Source organism: Humulus lupulus, chromosome 4 (assembly GCF_963169125.1).
Source record: "Humulus lupulus chromosome 4, drHumLupu1.1, whole genome shotgun sequence".
Classification (NCBI taxonomy): domain Eukaryota; kingdom Viridiplantae; phylum Streptophyta; class Magnoliopsida; order Rosales; family Cannabaceae; genus Humulus; species Humulus lupulus.
In genome coordinates, this window is record NC_084796.1 from 232,459,166 (window position 1) to 232,465,165 (window position 6,000).

Sequence of the window (6,000 nt, forward strand, 5' to 3'; positions counted from 1 at the left end):
ACTGTGATGCCTCAAGGCAAGGGCTAGGCTGTGTCCTTATGCAGGCAGAGAAGGTGATTGCCTATGCATCATGACAGTTAAAGGATTATGAGAAGAGGTATCCAACTCATGATTTGGAGTTGGCAGCAGTGGTCTTTGCATTGAAGGTATGGAGGCATTGCCTTTATGGGGAGAAGTGTGAGATATATACAGACCACAAGAGCCTCAGGTACTTCTTTACACAAAAGGATTTGAATATGAGATAGAGGCGTTGGTTGGAACTGGTGAAAGACTATGACTGCGATATTCTCTATCATCCAGGGAAAGCCAATGTGATGGCTGATGCCCTAAGTCGGAGAGGTCCAGGGCAGTTGTATAGTGTGAGACAGATATCTAGGGAGTTAGCTGAGGATATGACTAGAGCAAGGATTGAATTAATAATGGTCCAGTTAGCCAACATTACCCTGCAGTCTACTCTCCTGGAGAGGATAAAGGAGAGTCATTTACAAGAGCCATAGTTGGTGAAGGTTAGAGAGGATGTTCTAGCTGGAGTAGCTAGGGACTATTCTATATCTGACATGGGCTTGCTTAGATACAAGGGTCGGATTTGTGTTCCGATGGATGTTGTTATTAGACGAGAGATTCTGGATGAATCTCATACCATCCCGCATTCCATGCATCCCAGTACCACCAAGATGTATCAGGACTTAAGAACTTTGTATTGGTGGCCGGGGATGAAGGGTGATGTAACTGAATATGTAGCTAAGTGTCTGACGTGTCAGCAGATCAAAGCTGAACATCAGAGACCTGCAGGATTATTGCAACCCTTAGACATTCCAGAGTGGAAGTGGGAAGACATCGCAATGGATTTTGTGGTGGGATTGCCTAAGACAGTGGGTCAGCATGATTCAGTATGGGTGATAGTGGATAGATACGCTAAATCAGCTCACTTTCCACCAGTGAGGACAACTTTTACCGTTGACCAGTATGTAAATCTCTATGTTAAAGAGATAGTACGTCTTCATGGAGCTCCGAGGTCAATCGTGTCAGATCAAGATCCTACTTTTACTTCCAAGTTCTAGGGAAGTTTGCAGAAGGCAATGGGCACGTAACTAAAGTTTAGTACAGCGTATCAACCTCAGATTGATGGTCAATCTGAGAGGACTATCCAGATACTGGAGGACATGCTGAGAGCATGTGTACTGGATTTTGAGGGGTCTTGGAGTAAGTATTTACCCCTGGTAGAGTTTTCCTACAACAACAGCTATCAGGCGACCATAGGAGTGGCTCCTTATGAGATGTTGTATGGTAGGAAGTGCAGATCACCTATTCATTGGGATGAGTTGGGTGAGCGCAGATACTTGGGTCCTGAGGCAGTTCAGAGGACCAATGAAGCTATAGAGAAGATCAGAGCTCGGATGTTCGCATCGCAGAGTAGACATAGGAGTTATGCGAATCCAAAGCGTAGGAACGTGGAGTTCCAGGTTGGAGACTATGTCTTCCTTAGAGTCTCACCGTTCAAAGGGGTGAGAAGATTTGGCAAGAAGGGCAAGTTGAGCCCTAGGTTCGTAGAACCATTTGAGATCCTGGAAATGATTGGTCAGGTAGCTTATAGGTTGGCATTACCTCCGGCGTTGTCAGCTATGCACAACGTGTTTCATATCTCGATGCTACGAAAGTATGTTTCTAATGAGACTCATGTGCTGAGTTATGATGATCTGGAGCTGCAGTCAGATTGGTCCTTTGAGGAGCAGCCAGTTCAGATATTAGACAGGAAGGACAAGGTCCTGAGGAATAAAGTTATACCTTTGGTGAAGGTATTATGGAGGAACAACAAGGTCAAGGAGGCGACCTGGGAGTTGGAGTCAAATATGCAGGATCAGTATCCCGAGCTGTTCAGGTAAAATTTCGAGGACGAAATTCCTATAAGGAGGGGATAGTTGTAACATCCCAAATTTCCTAATATGGCTTAGTACCAGGATTAGGGGGCCGGGAGGCAATAATTGAGTTAATATGTGAATTATATTATAATATAATTATGCTTGTATTTTAAAGATATTAAATATGTGTATGTGGGCCCGTTTCTTATAAGAAGGGTATATTAGTAATTTGACCCATTTGGGGTATAAATGCGAATATGTGCTTGTGTGATTGAGACCACATTATTATGTGGATATATTTGGGTTACTCGACGAGAGGCGGTCCCGATGAGCAAGTTAGCGGAAAAGTCACAACGGGGTCTTAATACTCGGCTCGGGGTTAGCTTAGGGGTATTTTAGTAATTTAGTACATTACCAGGAATTGGTGGGTAATGGGAATTTATTGGTAACCGAGTGAGAATATTGGAAGTAGCGGGAATTATAGGATGTAAATTGTGGATAGCGGGATTTGAGGTAAAGGACAAAATTGCCCTTGTGTGCACTTGTTGAATAGGCTAAGGGCAAGGGGCAAATTTGTCATAACCATTCAATTTAGGATATAAATGGCTGGGTAATTATCAGAAGATTGGAGAATTAAAGGAAAGAAATGTAGCAGCTCTTTCTTTCTCTCTCTCGTTCTACACTTTCTCTCTTGGAGCTTTGGTGATTTTGATCATCTTGAAGGATCTTGCTTGGAGGGAAGGCTTGAAACCAGGGGATTGCTAGGATTTATTGTCACTGGAGTCATATAGTTAAGGTAAGGATTTTGAACTGAAGGATATCATGTTAATTCAGTTGGTATATTTAGAGTTATGGTGTTCATGCATGTTTGATAATCGGGAGATTGGGTTTTGCGATTTTGTTGGGTTGTATCATTATAATTAGTTGGGTTTTACTGGTGAGAATGAATATATAGGTTGTGGGAATTATATTGGAAGAGTGGGATGAAATTGGATGGGTTCGGTTGCAGAAAAACCCAGAAATTTATGGGTTCATGGTGATGAGCCGCGGCTCTTTTATGATGAGTCGCGGCCTGCAAAGAAGATTTTGGAGCCAGTAGGGCTCGGATGCAGGGGCGGGCTGCGGCACCTTAGGGGCGCACTGCGGCGCGTGTTGGATTCCAGGGAGGCCAAGCCTCTGGATTTAGAGGCAGGTCGCGGCTAGGGTGTGAGGGGTCGCGGCTCTTAAGGGGAATTTTGGCTTAAATGGGATTTTTAGATTGGGAAGTTAACCATTTGGGCTCGGGATAGATTTTACTTCCTTGTTAAGTGGAATTCGATGTCCCGGAGGCTAGGAGTTGGTTTAGAAGTTGTTATTTACATGTTATTGATGGGAACTTCTTTATCGCGGTTGTGACTAGGTTTTCGCTAAGGGCTTGAATCAGGGATCGTATTCGAAGGGTTGTCGCTAATAACCTGCATACGGACCAAAGGTAAGAAAATTGCACCTGTTATGTGAATCCATGATTGGAGCTTAGTTAAGGTAATGAACATGATTATTATTGTGTTGCGAATGTCTAATTAGGTACGCTGTAACGTGCATAATTATGATTATGCATATGACTGTTGAGTGAATGTATTATAATGCATTATGTGACTATTTGATAAGCATGCTATATGAAACATGTGACTGTTTGTTATGGCTGTGAAGCTTATTTTATAAACTAGGGTATTATCGGGATGTTAAGTGGGGATCAACTTATTAGTTGAGAATATGATGGACTCTAGGAGATCCTTATTAGTTGAGAACCCCAAGGCTTCAACTTATCAGTTGAAGGCACGTGGTGGCTTGACTTATAAGTCAAGGGCATAATGAACTTAGTTTATAAGCTAAGATTGGCATAATGCACGTGGAGTGCAGGCCACCATGACTGGCACCCTGGGAGTGCAACATGCACTTGACTGGCTCGGATGCCAACAACTTGAAAGAAAGTGCAACATGCACTTGACTTGCTCGGATGCCAACAACTTGAAAGAAAGTGCGACATGCACTTGTGTGACTCTATGGTCTCCAATTGGGTTTAATGGATGCACTGGATTTAGTTATTACTGTTTGATGGTTGTTTTATTCACTGAACTGTTGATTAAGTTTTCTTGCTGAGTCTTCTGGCTCACGGGTGCTTTGTGGTGTAGGTAAAGGTAAAGAGAAGATCAACCAGCATGAGTCGGTGGGCATTAGCAGTGGTATGTACATATGCAGTCCGCTCGACCACCACGGCCGAGATGCTCAGAGGAACTAGGGTTAAACCCAGCTTTTGCCACTTAGGACGGCTTAGTGTGTAATCTGAGTTTTGTAACAGACTTTTAAACTAATGTTTTTGGGATCCCATGTAAAGAACTGGTTAGTAACCTAATGGAAATGTTTATGAAATGATCAAAAAAATTTAATACCCAAACCTTAGTGGCTTAATCACATGTTTAGTTCAAATGACTTGTTAGTAAGTCCAGCACTGGTTTCAAAACACACCTGGTAATGGACCCTAATTATCAGGGCGTTACATTCTGCTTCATCTGATATTTGTTTAAGACGTTGAAGCACTCTTATAGGTCCCCGATGTGTTCTTCTTCTTTCTTCAACATAACCAGCATGCCATCAACATATACTTCCATATTTACAGCAATCAGCTCTTTGAATATTTGATTGACTAATCGCTGGTAAGTCGCACCAACATTTTTCTAACCGAAAGGCATTACTTTGTAACAGTAAAGCTCTGTATCAGTCCTTAATCTAGTGTGATCCTCATCAGGTGGGTGCATACTGATCTGATTGTACCCAGAGTATGCATCCATGAATGATAGGATCTCCCGCTCTGAAGTTGCATCGACCAGCTGGTCGATCCTTGGGAGTGGGAAACAATCCTTTGGGCAGGCTTTATTAAGGTCTGTGAAATCCACGCATGTTCTCCATTTGCCATTTGGCTTGGGAACCAATACGGGATTAGAGACCCATGATGGATAAAATGCTACCCTGATGAATACGTTCTCCTTCAGCTTCTCGACTTCTTCTTTTAAGGCTTTCGATCTATCTTTGTCAAGCAGCCTTCTTTTCTATTGTATTGGTGGAAAAAATTTATCTATGTTCAAGACATAGCTGATAACTAATGGGTCAATCCCAACCATATCTTTGTGCGACCAGGCAAAGACCTCCTGGTTCTTCTTCAAAAATTTCACCAGTTTTTGTTTTGTTGTTGTCTCTAAGTTTTTACCGACTTTCATAACCCTGGTCGGATCTGACTCATTGAGTTGGACCTCCTCGAGGTCCTCGACTAGTCCTACATCTTCCTCAAAATCCCCAAAGCGAGGATCTAAATCTTTACCTCACTTTGAGCAACACCCTATTTGGCAACGTGCTCACCTGATGGGGCTTGTAACTCATTGGCCAATTGCAACCCTTTTTCAGCTCCTCCCCTCGATCCACCCTTTTTCATTTAGTAATCGAGGAATTGTAGCATTCCTTCGCTTCTCGCTGGTTTCCCAACACACATCCTATCCCTGCGTCGGTTGGAAACTTCATGGCTAGGTGCCATACTGAGGTCACGACTTGCAGGTCGACTAGAATAGGCTTTCCAATCACAGCATTATATGCAAAAGGACAATCAACTACTATAAAAGTAGTGAGTAATGTCTTGTTTGTAGGTGCAATTCCTGCTGTGATCAGAAGCCTGATCAACCCTGTTGGCGCGAGCCCTTCGCCAGAAAAACCATAAATGGTTTGGTTGCATGGCTCCAAATCCTTCACGGATAACTTCATCCTTTCCAGAGAAGACTTGTACAAAATATTTACTGAGCTCCCTATGTCCACTAACACCCACTTAACCATCATATTGGCGATTTGGACATCCACAACCAGAGGATCCGAATGGGGGAACCGAACGTGTTGAGCGTCAAGCTCAGAGAAAGTTATCAGTTCTTCCTCTGTTCGAGGTTTCTTGGGAGTTCGCTCCTCCACATTCAACATTTCAATGTCTTGGTCATGGCGTAAGGTTCGGGCGTATCGATCCCTTGCCTTCCCACTATCTCCTGCTAGGTGTGGTCTGCCACAGATGGTTAGAAACGTACCTGCCACGGGAGCTGGCTGTAAAGGGGGCAAGCGTTGGCGTATA